The sequence below is a fragment of the Bos indicus x Bos taurus genome, chromosome 2, assembly GCF_003369695.1.
Source record: "Bos indicus x Bos taurus breed Angus x Brahman F1 hybrid chromosome 2, Bos_hybrid_MaternalHap_v2.0, whole genome shotgun sequence".
Taxonomy (NCBI): Eukaryota; Metazoa; Chordata; class Mammalia; order Artiodactyla; family Bovidae; genus Bos; species Bos indicus x Bos taurus.
In genome coordinates, this window is record NC_040077.1 from 7182872 (window position 1) to 7202253 (window position 19382).

At 37.2% G+C, this 19382-nt stretch overlaps 1 pseudogene; it reads right to left on the reverse strand.

The window, feature by feature from the left end:
• Window positions 1–6018: 6018 nt before the first annotated feature.
• On the reverse strand, window positions 6019–9639 carry LOC113880618 (annotated as a pseudogene).
• Window positions 9640–19382: the final 9743 nt, after the last annotated feature.

Sequence of the window (19382 nt, forward strand, 5' to 3'; positions counted from 1 at the left end):
ACTTATATAATTCAAATTTAAATGAAAGGCTTCCTAGTTCTCAACCTGGAATAGTGGTTTTATAAGATAATATTCGGAGAAAGCGATGGCACCCTACTCCAGTACTCTTGCCTGGAAAATCCCATGGACAGAGGAGCCCGGTAGGCTGCAGTCCATGGGGTCGCTAAGAGTCGGACACGACTGAGCAACTTCACTTTCCCTTTTCACTTTCCTGCATTGGAGAAGGAAATGGCAGCCCACTCCAGCATTCTTGCCTGGAGAATCCCAGGGACGGGGAAGCCTGGTGGGCTGCCGTCTATGGGGTCACACAGAGTCAGACACAACTGAAGTGACTTAGCAGCAGCAGCAAGATAATCATTACTTTAGAATAATAATATCCATCTGTAAAGTCATGACATTTTTCTTCATTTCTTATTTTTTTTAGTCCCCAAATAAAATCCCTGCCAAATGAAAGTAATGCAAGAAAACTCAAATGGAAGTTTATTAACATTTTTCCAAACAATATCTTATTTGAATTATGTATTTTGAATCACCAGCCAGAAGATAATTCTTTTTAAAGCTTATAAGAAAATGCTTGGCTTGTAAATGTTAGTTTGCCTTGACAAAGGCAAGGAATGGGATTCAGGAAGAGAAAGAGTGCCTCCCACAATTAAAATATTCTCAGAAATTGTTTCTGATTGTGTCATTTAAATCCTTAGCCTTAAAGAATGTTGGGGCTTCCCTGGTGGCTCAGCAGGTAAAGAATCTGCCTGCAATGCAGGAGACGCAGGTTTGATTCCTGGGTCGGGAAGATCCCCTGGAGTGGGAGATGGCTACCCACTTCAGTATTCTTGGGTCGATAATCTCATGGACAGAGGAGCCTGGTGGGCTACAGTCCGTGGGGTTGCAAAATGTTGGACATGATTGAAGCAACTGAGCACATCTTAAAGAGTGTTAATGCAGAGAGTTTTAATCATCTCAAAATGGAATCTGAAAGATATTAAATATCTAATTCTTGATGCAGTTCCTGGCTTGTAAGTGAAACTGTTAGTCACTCAGTCATGTCCAACTTTTTGCAACCCCATGGGCTGTAGCCTGCCTGGTATATAAGGTGCTCAGTAAATTCCAGCTTAATAAATGAATTATGAAGTGGGTTTTCATGTTTCGATTTAAATGGTATTAAGAAGGTTATTTTCATGAAAAAATAACTGTGGACGATTGTCTTATGATTAAAACAATAAACAAAGCCTTTAATAATAATAGTAGAAGTAGTAGTAGCAATTTTTATTTAGTGTTTAGAATATATCAGCATTATTTTGGAAAAGGAAGTGGCAACCCACTCCAGTATTCTTGCCTAGAGAAACCTATGGACAGAGGAGCCTGGTGAGCTGCTGTCCATAGGGTCACACAGAGTCGGATACCACTGAAGAGACTTAACAGCAGCAGCAGCAGCAGCATTATTATTTTGTTTTATTTACATGTATTTATTTTTATACATATTTAATATAATATACATAAATATAACATATATATAATATGTATATAACTTATTTAACCTTCACTACAATCCCATGAGCATGATGAATGCTATACTTGTTTTGCAAATGAGTAAAGTGACTTCCCGAAGATCACAAGGTTAGTGATCCCAGAGCCAAGATTCAGACCTAGGAAATTTGATTCTAGGATCCATTCTTTTGATCCCCATATATGAACAATAGGTTCAGTTTAGTAGCCCTGAACGCTGTCAATCTTTAGAACCATTATATTTAAATGAGTGTTTTTCTCTTCAGTGAAAACTTTGGAGTAGCTATATTTAGTTCATTTTTTTCCTCTTAATTGCATATTTTTTGAAATATTATTTTCACTGTTTTCATTGATGAATTCACTAAGAGTAGACTTAATTTTTTTTTAACTACCACAAACAATTTGCTGCAATTTCTGGTGAAAAAGTAGGATTAAACAAGTCAAGTTGTGTAACATTGCATCAAAAAAAAAAAAAAATGATGATAATGATTGGTAATGATTCCAATTTTCTTTCATGTCTCAGAAAATGATTTTAAAGATAATCCCAGGGATTAGATTAAAAAAGTGTTTTTTAAAATAATATATCAATTGAGGATGTAGTCAAAGGTGTATTTTTTTCTGTTATATTAGTAAAAAGAGAATAAAAAAGAAAAATCTCTCAGTGTTTTATGGAATTTAAAAGTCAGTGGAAGAGTCTTAAAGTCTATTGTCTTGAATTGAGATGGTGTGAATGCACCTTTGAAAGCAGAATCTTTGGGTAGAATCTCATTCTTCTATTAAATTATATTTTTTAACATGACTTTTGTTTGTTTCAGAATCTGTTGGGACAACCCAAGTTTTATTGCAGTCAGCATTAAGCTAGGATTAGCCAAGCAAAACCAGAAAGTGAAAGATTGGGCTTTCCCTCCCCTCAGGGCCTGTCCACGTTGTAAACTGTACAAAATGATCCCATCCTGACAGTGCAGAAATGAACGGTTTCCAGCAAAACTTACATATGTGGCAGGGAGCTGTCCTGAAATGACATACTTAGACAAATATTTCCAAAAGGATCATAGGATTATCTTTACAACAGCATTTCACAGACTTTACAACATTTTTCAGCTGGGTCTTCTCTTTATTGATTTCTCTATCATTTTTTTAAAGAGCTTTATTAATTTCCAATTTCTGCAAAGAAAATTTTTATGCAAATATTGTCATTTTGATATACATGTTGATTTAGTGCCAAGAAGCAATTGAATAATATAAAAAACAGTTAGTTGGAGGACACTGTGGATTATTAACAGTTAAAGCAGCTAACAAATTTCAATTTTTATTTGATTTTACTTTAATCCTTCAATAGACATGGTACTTGCTCTCACTTTATAAATTTGGATTTTCAAGAACATTGTCCACTTTCTACAATTTTTCCTCCAAATTACTTTCCGACAATTCTGGTAAGTGCCTCTCAGTGGATAGCAGTATTTCCTTGATGATTCTAACAGTTTATGATAAATTAACTAATTACACGATTCAAATACCTATTGTATACAAAGCAAAACACTAAATTTGTTATGGTATAAACAGAAAAGTAATACAATTCTTAGCCTTATAAAGATTATACAATTTACTTAATATTCAACAAATACTTTGTCCAAAAAATCCTTTATTCTAAGAGAATAAATTCATTTATAAAGTGATAAGTTCAAACAGAATTTGATTGATTTATTTAAAAAAATCATATGCTATGTATTTTTCTCCAATTAAAAATGTGTTGGTTACTTATTCAGATTTTCTTTCTCCTCCCGTAATATGTTTTGTATTTCTGCAGCAGTATCTGTTTTCCAAATAGCTCCCACAGAAATAGATGCATCTCTTCTCTGGACTTCACAGAGTATTATTCTTTTTCTTAGAGCATATTACTATAAAACACAGGTAAAGAAAACCAAACACTTTGTTTTAATTGCACATGAAGTGGTTCCTATGAGCTATTTAAGCTCTCTCTGGAACTGATATATGGATGCTTTTCACTTAAAGATCATGCTAGAATTTTTTGTACTTTAAAATAGGGGATTATACCTTTTCTAGATTCATTCTTTTTGCTGTTATTTATTTTATTACATTTGACTTCATTTTGTTTTTAATTGAGGTAGCCTGATTCATTGATGTATAAATTTTGAATGAGATGCTTCAGAATGAGGCAATAAGCTTACAAACTCTCACTACTGGTAGGTGGCATCTATTTTTTCTATTGTATATAGTTTAGTGAAATAAACCTAGAAAAAGGAAAAAAGAAACTTACCTTCTCAATCCAACTAAAGTGTTTCTTATAGCAAGATATCAGAGAAACTCACATGAAAATATGTAGCAGTTTTAAAAATAATAAATATTGGAACTGTTAATATCCACGATCCAGAGATAGGGTGGTTAGCCTTTTTGTGACTGCTTTGTTGAGTTATGGCAAGCATAGTCTTCATCTGGCCATCACATTGTTTCGTCAGTCACAGCAATTGAGTCAGATTCATACTGTCCTATAGAAAGCTCAAGGTCTTGCAAGCATGCATTCTTTTGGCATTCTAATCAAAAGCTTCACTCTGATTCAGAAAAGTACTGACAATAATGTTACCCTTGTTTGTGCACAGAAGAGTGAATATGCTTTAAAATGATAGGACAAAAATCTCAATATTACTACCTTCCCATTGGACAATTCTACATATTTGGGGCTAATTACATAGTGGGCTGATATCAACATAACAAAGCTATGTAAGAGATAAATGTAACAGCATTTGTAACATGCTATTAAAATTTATTACATGCTATTAAAAATTAAAGCATCTATTAAAAATCAGTTGCCCAAGAATACGGTGAAGAGACATGGCTGTGTACTAGTCGTAGCTGTCATTGTATTTCACTCTCAGTTGTGTCCGACTCTTTGCAGCCCCATGGACTGCAGCACACCAGGCTTCCCTGTCCTTCACCATCTCCCGGAATTTGTTCAAACTCATTTCCATTGAGTTGGTGATGTCACCCAACCGTCTCATTCTCTGTCGTCCCCTTCTCCTCCTGCCCCCAATCTTTCCCAGCATCAAGGTATCTTTTTCAATGAGTCGGTTGTTTGCATTGGGTGACCAAAATACTGGAGTTTCAGCTTTAGCATCAGTCCTTCCAATGAATATACAGAGCTGAGTAGTTGTGTATTAGTAGTTGATGTGAAAAAAATAGTTGGTAGGTTTTAGTCAATCTTAGGAGGGAAATATGGCTGTTAAATTGGTCTATGCCCTCATTTATGAATTAAATGTATACGTTTATGTATACTTATGTGTATTAAATGTATATTAAATGTATACCTATTGGGTGCTAAGTGTTGTGCCTAGCATATTACTTAGTGATGAAAGAGACCTGATCTATATCTTTAATAAATCTACAGTCTAGTCTGAAATGCTGACAAGAAGCATTTTCAACTCAAAGTGATAAATACTATGAAAAAAGATGGTACAGAAACTTGTGAAGGCCACCTGATCCTATCTATAGCTGTCAAGATGAGTTTTCCAGAGCAAATGATTTTCAAAATGACATTGCTTCTATTTTCCACCAACCTCACACAAAGAGGCTCATCCAAGTTACATCTAAATCCTAACCTTGGCCTGGTCTATAACAGTCTTCCTATCCTTCCCTTCCTCTACAGTATCAGGGAAAGATTGAACATGGTGTTGTTTCTAACTTCCTTAACCATCCAGAAAATTCTTACAAATGTGAAATTGGGCAATGAAAGATTCTGACAAGCAAAGGGCTTTTGTAATATGCCTTCCCTCTCCTTGATAAGAAACGGACTTGGATTCAGGTTGTGCATCCCAGTAGCTTTTTTTTTAGGAAAGAAAGTAGGAAAGAAGATAGATAAATCTAAAAGGCAGATTAGTTACCCTTTATTTCCAGATTGGAGCAAACACATCTATAAAATCCATTAGCTCCTGAACAAGCCCTATTCCATACTATTGTCAATCATATTTACCAGTAAGTGTCAGCTGCTCAATTGTGTCCAACTCTGCAACCTACCAGACTCCTCTGTCCATGGGATTCTCCAGGCAAGAATAGTGGAGTGGGTTGCCATTCCCTTCTCCAGGGGATTTTCCCAACACAGGGATTCAATCTGAGTCTCCTGCATTGCAGGCAGATTCTTTACCATCTGAACTATTACAGCAGCTCTTACCAGTAAGAGAAAGTTTACATTCTATATTCTATTAAAAGAATTAGGCAATTTTATAACATGAGAAAATGCTCATGCATGTGCTCAGTGGTGTTCAACTCTTAGTAACCCATGGACTGTAGCCTACTAGGCTCTTCTGTCCATGGGATTTCCCAGGAAGAATACTGGAATGGGTTGCCATTTCCTACTTTAGGGGTTCTTCCCCACCCAGGGATCGAATCCGTGTCTCCTGCATTGGCAGGTAGATTCCTCATCACTGTACCACCCAGGCATCCCCAAGACTTCTTTATGAAGTGTCATGTTACAACTGTATGAAGTGACAGGTTTATCCAAGATTACTTTGAAGATGTTTTTGTTTGTTTGTTTTTCTTTTTTTTTTGATTTTGAGTGGTTTCCTTATCTTTTTTGGGGTTTGGAATCAGTTTATTTTCAGGGGTGTAACATTACAGTTTGCTGACCCTCAGTGAACTTACTTTGTGGTTTAGATAATTCTTTAATGGAAGTGTCCAAAATCTCTTTGTCTCAGGCTTTCCGAAGATTCTGTCTCCAGGTACTCTCCAGGTCACTGCACATTTAGACTGGGGGTCTCTGGGCGTGACGGCCCTCAGTCGCTCCCTAAAGGCATTGGTGTTTCTTTTGAATCCCAAGGCCAGGACGTATTTTCAGCTCAGGAGTCATTTTAAGCCCAGGGCGGGTGCGAGCCTCTGGCTGGGCTGGGGCATCCGGCAGATGGCGGTACTTCGGCGGATGGCTCAGCTGCCTCACGTGTGCAGTGACGATGGCTGGCTTGGCCAACAGACACACCAAGGCCAGGAGCAGCTTGTTCTCTTCCGGCGCTCTGGTGACCTCGCGGATGCCGATGGGGTTGATGCTTCCTGAAGTCAGCGAGAGTCCATCCTGACGCCTGAGGGTCACCTTCCATCTTTTCCTCCTTCTGCTCCTCACCAGGGTCCACATCCATGCGAATCCTATCTCCACTTTATTTTTCCAAAGATGGCTGCTTTTTCTTTCTCTTCCTGTCCACAACCTTCTGAAGCTGGAGAGATTTAATTCTGTCCTCCCGGGTCTGCAGTATGAAATTCATATCCTCCCTGGCTAAGGCACCCCAGCCGATGCTGCGCTGGGTTATTCAGCCTTGCCTTCACAGGTAAAGGTCTCTTCTTCAGCCTGCAGCCACTCCCTGGCACTTGGGGGCTGCAGCCATTCTGAAAATCAGTTCTGTGCTTTGGGCATTAGCTCTATCTTCAGGAGCAGCTGTCACATTCAAAGCAGAGGAGTGGCACAGTTAGAAAGGTGTCAGAGAAAGATCTTGGTGGACTCCAGGTAGGAGGGGTCTTTTGCCAAGACTGGAAGCATCAAAGAGGCTCCACAACAGTCTATCAATGTGCGAGCACAGAGACCTTGCCTTGGGGTGGGGAAGAGGGAAGGTGCAAAAACGCTCAGAGAACACTTTTCATACTTCTACATCCTGCGTGCTAAGTTGCTTCACTCGCGTCTGACTCTCTGTGACCCTTTGGACTGTAGCCTGCCAGGCTCCTCTGTCCATGGAATTCTCCAGCAAGAATACTGGAGTGGGTTACCATGCCCTTCTCCAGGGGATCTTCCTGACCCTGGGATAGAACCCGAGTCTCCTGTGGCTCCTGAATCCCAGGAGGATTCTTTATTGTTCTTCTGCACTGGGACACTTCCAAACAGGAAAGTTGGCCTAGGATGTCACAAAAGAGCAAGGCCTGATCTCTTAAAAACCCTGAGTTTAACAGGGGAGAGGGGAGGGCTCTGGTCAAGGCCCTCCCAAACAGTGGAGAAAGAATTCTAGCTAAACGTCTATTTTTAGAATATTCTTTGTATCAGTTCAGTTCAGTTATCAGTTCAGTCGCTCAGTAGTGTCTGACTCTTTGTAACCCCATGGACTGCAGGACACCAGGCCTCCCTGTCCATCACCAACTCCCGGAGTTTACTCAAACTCATGTCCATTGAGTTGGTGATTTATTTTAAAATATCTTTTGCACTCATTATCAGAGAAATGCAAATCAAAACCACAATGAGGTACCATTTCATGCCAGTCAGAATGGCTGCTATCCAAAAGTCTACAAGCAATAAATGCTGGAGAGGGTGTGGAGAAGAGGGAACCTTCTTACACTGTTGGTGGGAATGCAAACTAGTACAGCCACTATGGAGAACAGTGTGGAGATTCCTTAAAAAACTGGAAATAGAACTGCCTTATGATCCAGCAATCCCACTACTGGGCATACACACCGAGGAAACCAGAATTGAAAGAGCCACGTGTACCCTAATGTTCACCACAGCACTGTTTATAATAGCCAGGACATGGAAGCAACCTAGATGTCCATCAGCAGATGAATGGAGAAATGAAGAAAGCTGTGGTACATATACACAATGGAGTATTACTCAGCCATTAAAAAGAATACATTTGAATCAGTTCTAATCAGGTGGATGAAACTGGAGCCAATTATACAGAGTGAAGTAAGCCAGAAAGAAAAACACCAGTACAGTATACTAACACATATATATGGAATTTAGAAAGACGGTAACGATAACCCTGTATGAGAGACAGCAAAAGAGACACAGATGTATAGTACAGTTTTTTGGACTCTGTGGGAGAGGGCGAGGGTGGGACGATATAGGAAAATGGCATTGAAACATGTATATTATCATATGTGAAATGAATCGCCGGTCCAGGTTTGTTGCATGATACGGGGTGCTTGGGGCTGGTGCACTGGGATGACCCAGAGGGATGGAATGGGGAGGGAGGTTCAGGATGCGTTACACATGTACCCCCATGGCGGATTCATGTCAATGTATGGCAAAACCAATACAATATTGTAAATTAAAAATAAATAAATAAAACTGAAAAGAATAAAATAAAATATCTTTTAGTTTTCTTCCTTGTCTTCTCCTCCTCATTCTGGATCCCTCCTTCCCAACATCTACATGGTTTGCTTCCTTGATTTCTGCAGATCTTTGCTCCAATATCAATGAGTACTTCTTTGACTATCTCATTTAAAATCTCATATCCTTACCAGCCTCCTGCTATCTCTTTCCTGCTTTATTTTTCTTCTCACCACTTATGATCCTGTGATAGACTATGTATTTCACTTACTTTTCTGCTGTTGTCTTTTCAACTGGATTATAAATCCTATGAAGACAAGACTTTTGTCTCTTTTGTTCTTTCCTGTAACTCCAGCACCTAATACTCAAGTATCAAGTATTAGACATAGTAGATATGCAATGAATATTTGTAAAAATAAATGAATGAATAAATAAACCATAAACATTTACTTCACTCTGACCTCTTTCTTGAGTGCCGCACCTTTTTACTCTGGAAATCAGCACTATAGCCCACCTCTTGCCTGGATCAGGTAACACCCTTCTAGTTTCTTGCCTTCTAGGCTTTCTTCTTTTTACATTTATTCTGTATACTATCTCTTGAGAAATTATTTTAAAGTCCAAATGTTATCCTGTCACTCACCAATTTATGGTTTTCCAATGGACTTTACCACTTTAGAAGAAAAACCTACATTTTAAGAAGAATCAGATTAGCTTTCCTCATCTCACTTTGCTATCTCAGGTCTAACACTCCCAAGTCTTCACTCTGACCATCCTAGACTACTTTGACTTCTAACTCATCAGTTTCTTTTGTACCTCCAGATCTTCACCTATATTCTGCTTGACACACTCTTCTCACAATCCACACTATTAGCCTAACTCTCAGGTAGACTTCAGGGTCAGATGCTCTTGCCCTGGGAAACTTTCCTTGAAGGACAAAAAAGCCAGTTGTTCTGATAAGCACTTCCTTAGTACTGGCATTTTCTCAAGGCAGTTGTCACATGTTACTTAAATTGCTTATTCCTCTGTACCCTCTGTTGGGGTCTCAGTGCCATGCAGATGGTCGTCTCATTTGTTTCTTTCACATCCAGATCCCTAGAGTTTAGCATGGTGCTTAGCTTATGGTGTGCAATTGTTATTTGTTGCAAGTAACAGAGAGAAAGAATGAATTAAAAAAGTGTGGAAAGGGAGGAGGTGGGGGAATTAGACTTTATTCTGTATTTAAAAAGAAACTAGCTTAAATTGCCCATGGAGATAAATGTTCTTAAAAATTTTAATTGGATAATAAAAACACATTTAGGATCCAGCAGAAAATGTTTCAGTGTTATCTTTAAATCATTCTCTTATTTTATTTAACCCAGTATGCTCCCCAGGCCATAACATTTTGTAAATAAATATCTAGTAAATAACACACTTCCCAATTATGGTTCAAAATTGGGAAAGGAGTACATCGAAGCTGTATATTGTCACCCTGCTTATTTAACTTATATGCAGAGTACATCATGCAAAATGCCGGGCTGGATGAAGCCCAAACTGGAATCAAGATTGCTGGGAGAAATATAAACAACCTCAGATATGCAGATGACACCATCCTAATGGCAGAAAGTGAAGAGGAACTAAAGATCCTCTTGATGAATGTGAAAGAGGAGAGTGAAAAAGCTGGCTTAAAACTCAATATTCAAAAAGCATGGTATCCAGTCCTATCACTTCATGGCAAATTGATGGGGGAAAAATGGAATCAGCGGCAGATTTTATTTTCTTGGGCTCCAAAATCACTGGACAGTGACTGCAGCCACGAAATTAAAAGAGGCTTGCTCCTTGGAAGAAAAGCTATGACAAGCCTAGACAGTATATTAAAAAGCAGAGACATCACTTTGCTGACAAACATCTATCTAGTCAAAGCTATGGTTTTTCCAGTAATCATGTATGAATGTGAGAGTTGCACCACAAAGAAGGCTGAGCGCTGAAGAATGGATGCTTTTGAACTGTGGTGTTGGAGAAGACTCTTGAGAGTCCCTTGGACTGCAAGGAGATCCAACCAGTCACTCCTAAAGGAAATCGGTCCTGAATATTCATTGGAAGGACATTGGTGCTGCAGCTCCAATGCTTTGGCCACCTTATGTGAAGAGCCAGCTCATTGGAAAAGACCCTGATACTGGAAAAGATTGGTGGCAGGAGAAGGAGGTGACAGGGGATGAGAAAATTGGTTAAGACCACCAACTCAATGGATATGGGTTTGAGCAAATTCAGGGAGATACTGAAGGACAGGGAAGCCTGGCGTGCTGTAGTCCTTTGGGTCGCAAATAGTTGGGTCCAACTTAGGAACTGAACAACAACAACAACAAATAACACACAAGACTATTCTTTTTTCAGCCAGATAAGACGTAATCTGTGTGAATATGCACAGAATGTTTGTTTAGTAAATTTTTACTCTATTTTAGTGAGAGCATTTAAAATGCTCTCCAGGCAAGGACCTGGTTCACCCAGCCCAGTTCACTAAGAAAATGATGGTGAGTCCATGGAACGAATGGAATGGGAGACCTCTCAGTAGTCATTTCTATGTGATAGATTTTTAATCAAGTACTTCTAAACTAACCATAATTTATTATGGACATATTCCTCAAAATAGCTATTAAATTGTTCCATCTTCAAACAACATCAACCCTCAGGCAATCAAGTTCCACAAATTATCAGAGAAGTATTAAATGTTCAGTTGTTGTAACACTACCTATTCAAAAGTTTCCAAGTTGCCTAATACTTCTAATCTTTCCAGACTTCTTGAACCACCCAAACCACCAAATGATTAACTTCCCTGTCATTTCTCTTAACTTTGATCAAGTTTTTCTGCTCTTGCCTTTTAAGCGTACTGAGACAATTATCAAATTCAGTCTGCTTGTACCTAGAAGTTGTGCTGTAGAGAGGGCCAGGTGGACCCTCATACATTCACAGCCCAATAAAAGGATTCTCTGTCCATTCATCTCAAATCTGCAACAATAATCACTCTGAAACAAAACTGGAAATGTAGGTGAAGAAAAAGGGTGGAACCAATCTGAGCTTGAAACTGCTGCAAACATCATGTGTACTGATTTTTCCTTGCCAAGGTATTATTACCATCTTTCAGAGCTCTGCCAAGGATTTGGAATCCATCTCTTTGCTGAGTTTACCACGTGTTATCATTCTCCTCAGACCATGAGCTAATGCTGCAGGATAGTCCACCATCTGGTTTCTTTGCAGAACTAAACTCCATCTTCATGCTTAAGACAAGAATGCTAAAGAGGAACTCCTATTAAGTAGAACTTAAGTAAAACTTTCTCTTTCATACCGTGTTGGCAAAATTAAACACACACTAAAAAACCAGGCAATAATAACAACAAAATTTAAAAATCACAGGGAAAAAATTTACATATGAACATTTTCTTCCTTGTTTATTTCATTGTGTTTGTTTTTTTGGTCAAATATGGCATCATACACTAAGTGGACATGAGTTTGAGCGCACTCCAGGAGATAGTGAAGGACAGGGAAGCCTGGTGTGCTGCAGTCCATGGGGTCACAAAAAATGGACACAACTGCACGACTGAGCAACAACAACAAATGCTCAACTCCCATTTTAGTGTAACGCTTTACTTGTCATTCTGCTTACATAAGCTATCTATAACTATAACAACCATTCCCTAACTGAATAAAGGAGTAAAATGTGGGAGAGAGGACTTAATAAGTATTAACCTAAGAAAATGAGAGCTTGTCAAATATGATTTAAAGCCAGATATTGGTTATTAATTCTGTTTGTGTGGTAAGTCACTTCAGGCATGTCTGACTCTTTGGGACCCCACAGACTGTATCTCATCAGATTCCTCTGTCTATGGGATTCTCCAGACAAGAATACTGGAGTGAGTTGCCATACCCCCAGGGGATCGTCCCGATTTTCTGCTTTAACTGCAACCATTAAAATGATTCAATAATAGGTTAGATGTTAATTCACCACAGAATTGTCAGTTTACTGCAATGGTGATTCTTAGAAATACGAAATGAACAAGTCTTGGTATGTTAAAGTGAGATCTGAGAAGTGAGACAAATGAATGTGAAATTAAAATATGGCACAACTTGGAAAAGGAATTGATTGAAGTAAGATTTTGAGATGGAAAATATTGAGCAAGTTTGTTATGTATGCGCCAGAGTCCTGGCTTGCTTAGGAGTGAAATAAAAGAAAGGAGAAAGAGTTGTTAAGAAAATGGGTAGTTGAAATAATAAATAGGCTTCCCAGGTGGCTCAGGGGTAAAGAATATACCTGTCAATGCAAGAGATGCGGAAGACACAGGTTCTGTCCCTGTGTTGGGAAGATTTCCTGAGGAGGAAATGGCACCCCACTCCAGTATTATTGCCTGGGGAATTGCATGGACAGAGGAGCCTGGTCTGCTACAACCCATGGAGTCACAAAACAGTCAGACATAACTGAGTGAGTGAGCATGCACACAAAATAAAAAGGCAAACCCTATTTTATATGCATAATTTGATTATTATTATTGAATCTCTTCTCATTCTTCAGTTAATAAGTAATCCTTTATAATGAGTGTGTTTCAAGTGGTGCCAAACAACAGTCCTTGTCCTTATGTTCACAGCTTTTGGATAACAAATAAAAGTATTCTAACTGAGTTAAGCTAAGAGAACAGTGAGAAGAGCAGGAGTCAAATTACTAATTAGTAAAAAACTGTTGCATTTTCCTCAAGTTCATTTGCATCAAAACCATCATGTTTTGATTTATGAATCGAACTTTCACACTAGTGTGAAAAGACAAGGTGATGGGAAAACTTGAGCAAAGAATGAATTAGAAGTTATAAGGGAGAGAGAATAACACTTTCTTGAGTGTATGCTTTCATATAATTTTGACATTTGAAAGCTCTAATTTTACTTCGATATATAGGCCATTTGTATTTAAAGCTATTAATGTTAAGCTTAGTTTTAAATTTCTACAAATTTTAAATGTAAATTAATATCAATGGGAAAGGAAATAAGTAACTCAAAAACTTGAAGACACTGAATCAAAAGGACCTAATCGTATTTCAATTGAATATCATAACCACACTATAGAGATAAATAAACAAACTCAACCAGTTGCCTATTTGAAACTCAAAATATAGGAGATAATAAATAAGCTTTCATAATAAGTGTATTAGGAAATAAGAACACCATACAAAATTTAAAAAAATATGAAACAAAAAGTTGCTTGTGATGTAATCAATAAAATTAATAATAAACTCTAGTCAGGATAATTAAGAAAAGAAAAAAAGATACTGAAAAAAACCCAACTGCTCATATTAAGAATGAGATAGGTGATTGTACTATAGATGTTACAATTATTAAAAAGATAAGAAGGTGATATTATGAAAATTTATGTCAGCAAATTTGAAAATTTATATTAAGCAAATAACATGAAAAGCACAAATTGCAATGTTTATTCAAGACAAAAACAGATAACCTAAATGTCATGTTTATTTAAAAATATTTAGTTGCAGTTAAAATTATTACAGAAATTTTTGCAGTTAAAGTTTATTTCTAGAAAAGAGGTGAATTCTAATAGTAAAGAGGAAAGTAATATTTATACTACTCTATTTCATTGAGAAAAACACACAGGATGAAATATTTCCCAACTCATTCTATGAAGCTAGTGTTACTATGGTCCTAAAACCAGATCAAGATAATACACAAGTGAAAAATAACAAACATATACCTTGTGTATAGGTGCAAAAAATTTTAACAAAATGATTGCAAATTGAATCTGACAATACTTTGAACTGTATAATATACTGACTACCTGGGTTTTAACCAAAGAATGAAAAATTTTAGAGTTTGAAAATCAATCAGTAGAGCTAACAATATTAACACAGTAGAAAAAAAGAAAAACACATAATCATTACAACAGATGTAGAAAAAGCATATGGCAATATCCAAATCTAGTCCTGACTAAACACCTTTAGTTTGGTTGAAATAGAAGAGAACTTTCTCAACCTGATGAACAGCTTCTATGGGAAACCTACAGGTAAACTTACAGTTGGTGAAGAAAGACTGATTACATTGCCCCTAAGATAAGCAAAAGAGAAACACAGTTCCATCTCATTGCTTCTGTTCAGCATTGTGTGGAAGGTTCTAGACAGTGCAGTAAGGTAAAGTGAAGTGAAGTGAAATGAAGTCGCTCAGTAATGTCGGACTCTTTGCGACCCCATGGACTGTAGCCTACTACGCTTCTCTGTCCATGGGATTTTCCAGGCAAGAGTACTGGAGTGGGTTGCCATTTCCTTCTCCAGAGGATCTTCCTGACCCAGGGATCGAACCCAGGTCTCCCGCACTGTAGGCAGACGCTTTACCATCTGAGCCACCAGGGAAGTCCAAAGTAAGGTAAGAAAGCTAAATAAAAAGCATATAGTTTGGAAAATAAAAACTGGAACTACTGAGTTTAGCACAGTGCAGAATATCAGATAAATATACTAAAATTAATTTTATTCTGTATGCTAGCAAGATTAATTGAAAATTTCAATGTACACAAATACAATATATAATGGCACTAAAATATATACTGGTGGTGATGGTTTAGTCACTAAGTCGTGTCCAACTCTTTGTAAGCCCGTGGACTATAGTTCTTCTCTGCCAGCCTTCTCTGTCCATGGGATTCTCCAGGTAAGAATACTGGAGTGGATTGCCATTTCCTTCTCCAGGAAAATATAAAATACTTAAGAGCAAATCTAAAAACATGTATAAGGCCTATGTACACTCAGCATAACAAAACTGATAAAAGATTTCTAAGAAAATCTAAATCAATGAAGATATATGCCTTGTTTACAAATTGGATCATATGGTAATGTTAAGATTCCAGTTCTCCCAAAACTGAGCTATATAGATTTAATGCGGTTTCAGTCAAATTATAGCAGATTTTCTGTCATGGAAACTGGCAATGTCATTTGAAGTTTCGTACAAAAGTACAAATGATCTAGAACTGATAAAACAACTTGAAAAAAGATTAAACTTGAATGACCAGGGATATGACTTTAGAACTTATTATAAATTATAGTAGGTAATATAGTATGGTGATGGTGTGAGGATAAGCAGATTGATGAAATAGAATCACAATTACAGACATAGACATAGTCAACTGATGTTCATCAAAGGTATAAAATCAATTTCATAAAGAAAGAATACAATTCTTATACTGTGCAGAAATAACTGAATAGCCATTTATAAAGAAAACAAACTTTGATCCATATTATTCAAGTACTAGGATTAAGAACTTGCTGATGCATACTGATGCTAAAGGGAAGTTCCCTCAGATACCATACTGATTCCTTTAATTAATAAATTAATATTTATCTGTAAGTTCCTTCACTAGACTCAAGATCTTTTCTTTTTCCTTCCTTCAAGGTTTATTGAGATAAAACTGATCCACAGGACTATATGAATTTAATGCATACAACATATAGATTTGACTACGTACATCACAAAATGATCATCAAAGTAGGTTCAGTGAACATCTGTCATCTCATATAGATACAAAAGTAAAGAAATAGAACACTTTTTTTTCTTTCTGATAAGAACATTTAGGATTTACTCTCTTGTTGACTTTCATATATAACTTATAACAGTGTTGATTATATTTATCATCTTGTATGTTACATCCTTGTACTTATTTATCTTGTAACTGGAAGCATGTAATACCTCCTGCTGTGCTCCACCACAACCCATCTCTGCTAACTACAAATCTGATCTCATTGTTTTCTAAGTTTGTTTGCTCTTGAAGTATAATTGACCTATACTATGTTAGTTCTTGTTATAAAACATAGAGATTGTTGTACATTTCAGAATGGTCACTACATTAGTCTATTTGCCATCCATCACCGTACAAATGGCAACCCACTCCAGTATTCTTGCCTGGAGAATCCCATGGATGGAGGAGCCTGGTGGGCTACAGTCCACGGGGTAGCAACAAGTCGGACACAACTGAGCGACTTCACTTTCACTTTCACCATACAAAGATATTACATAATTACTTGCTGTATTCCCCACGCTATGCATTTCACAGCTGTAACTCACTTATTTTGCAATTGGAAGTTTGTACTTCTTAATCTCCTTCACCAATTTCTTTATCTTTCTCTCTATATAAAATATATATCATTCTTTATATACAGAAATAAACTCAAATGGTGCATAGAGCTAAAGGTAACATCAAAGATCATAAATTCACTCGAAGAAAATGAGATACAATTTTTTGATCCTGTGTTGGGTACAGGTTTCTTTTGTATCAAAGAAATAACTGATAAATGAAATATCATTAAAATTAAGAACTTTGGGTCTTTGAACAACACTGATGAGAAGTTGAAAAATCACACATGGGGAGAAAATATTTGTAAACCATGCATCTAGTAAGAATCTCGTATCTAGAACATATCTAGAACTCTCAAAGGTCAATAATAAACAACAACCAAGTTAAAAAAGCAAAAGATTTGAACACTTTATCAAAGGATTGCAACAAACACATGAAAAGATGCTTAACATCATTTGTCACTGGGAAACAGAAATTAGATCAATGAAATAAGTCTGCACATGTATTAGAAAGTCAAAAATTAAAGTGTAGATGAGACGTTAAAGTGTTGATAATGTATAACAACCAAAGCTCTTATACACGGTTGGCACAAATGTAAAATAATACAACTGCCTTGAGAAACAATATTTCAGTTTTTTTTTTAATATTTCAGTTTTTTAAATTAAACATATCATAGTTATTTCATTCTTAGCTATTTACTCAATGTAAATAAAAGCATATGTTTATACTTGTTCATGAATGTTATTTTTAATAACCCCAAACTAGAAACAATCCATATTTCTAACAACAGATCAACTGATAACAAATTATAGAATTTGGCATATAATGGAATACTACTCAGTAATAAAAAGCAGTGAATTATTGAGCCACGTAGCAGTCTTGATGCATATCAAAATAATCATACTGGGTAAAAGAAGCCAGATTAAAAAACTCTATAATACATAATTTCACTTATATTACATTCTATAAAATGCAAATTCATCAACAGTGACATAGAGTAAATAAATTATTTTCTAGGAGGGGGTGGGGAAGAGCAGAGAGAGGAGTTACAAAGAGACCTAAAGAAATTTTGGGGGTGATTGCTTATTATCTTGATTTTGATAATAGTTTCATAAGTATATACATATATCAATTCTTATCAATTTAAAACTTTAATCATAAGCATTTTATTGTATATCTATTATTCCTAATTAAAGCAGATAAAAATAAAAAAAGGAAAGATGATTACACACAGGTGTAGAAAATGGCAGGGGCTGGTGGGAGTGATCAAGAGACAATGGATTTCTTACAAGAGAGAATGTGGATAAGATTCAGATCAGTTCAGTTGCTCAGTAATGTCCGACTCTTTGCGACCCCATGAATGCAGCACGCCAGGCCTCCCTGTCCATCACCAACTCCCGGAGATTACCCAAACTCATGTCCGTCGAGTCAGTGATGCCATCCAACCATCTCATCCTCTGTCGTCCCCTTCTCCTCCTGCCCCCAGTTCCTCCCAGCATCAGGATCTTTTCCAGTGAGTCAGCCCTTCGCATCAGGTGGCCAAAGTATTGGAGTTTCATCTTCAACATCAGTCCTTCCAATGAACACCCAGGACTGATCTCCTTTAGGATGGACTGGTTGGATCTCCTTGCAGTCCAAGGGACTCTCAAGAGTCTTCTGTGACACCACAGGTCAAAAGCATCAATTCTTTGTGTTCAGCTTTCTTTATAGTCTAACTCTCACATCCATCCATGACTACTGGACAAACCATAGCCTTGACTAGATGGACCTTTGTTGACAAAGTAATGTTTCTGTTTTTTAATATACTGTCTAGGTTGGTCATAACTTTCCTTCCAAGGAGTAAGCGTCTTTTAATTTCATGGCTGCAATCTCCATTGGCAGTGATTTTGGAGCCCCCCAAAATAAAGTCAACCATGGTTTCTGCTGTTTCCCCATCTATTTGCCATGAAGTGATGGGACCGGATGCCATGATCTTAGTTTTCTGAATGTTGAGCTTTAAACCAACTTTTTCATTCTCCTCTTTCACTTTCATTAAGAGGCTCATTAGTCCTTCACTTTTTTCCATAAGGGTGGTGTCATCTGCATATCTGAAGTTATTGATATTTCTCCTGGCAATATTGTGCTTCTTCCAGCCCAGCGTTTCTCATAATGTACTCTGCATATAAGTTAAAGAAGCATGTTGACAATATACAGCCTTGATGTACTCCTTTTCCTATTTGGAACCAGTCTGTTGTTCCATGTCCAGTTCTAACTGTTGCTGCCTGACCTGCATACAGTTATTCATACATTGATCAAAGTTAAGTACACAGGTGCCCTGGGGACAGGATCATGCATTGACTAGGGAGAGAGACCCCTCCCATGGGCACTCTGCTTTGGAGGGCTCACATAAGCAAACACACAAAAACCAAATGTATATGTTTATAATATGAAAGCCTAAGAAGAAGTTAGACCCTTCCCTAACAATTTTTATTGAAAGAATTCATCTTAAAATTCTAATTAATATAAAAACTTAATGACTTAAAAAAAAAAAAAAAGACTTTAATGGAGTTTAGGCAACCTGCACAGTCTCCAGGAATAATACCCCAAACACCGTCCTCACTTTAGGCACCAGCCACAAGTCTGGAGACCCCAAGGCCACCCTCACTTTGGACCAACTTGACTATAGGTTCAGGTGTTCCCAGAACCCCACTGAGGTTTGAGAATGTGCTAGATAGCTCACAGAATGTGAGCAAGCACTATACCTACAATTATACTATTTTTTTACGT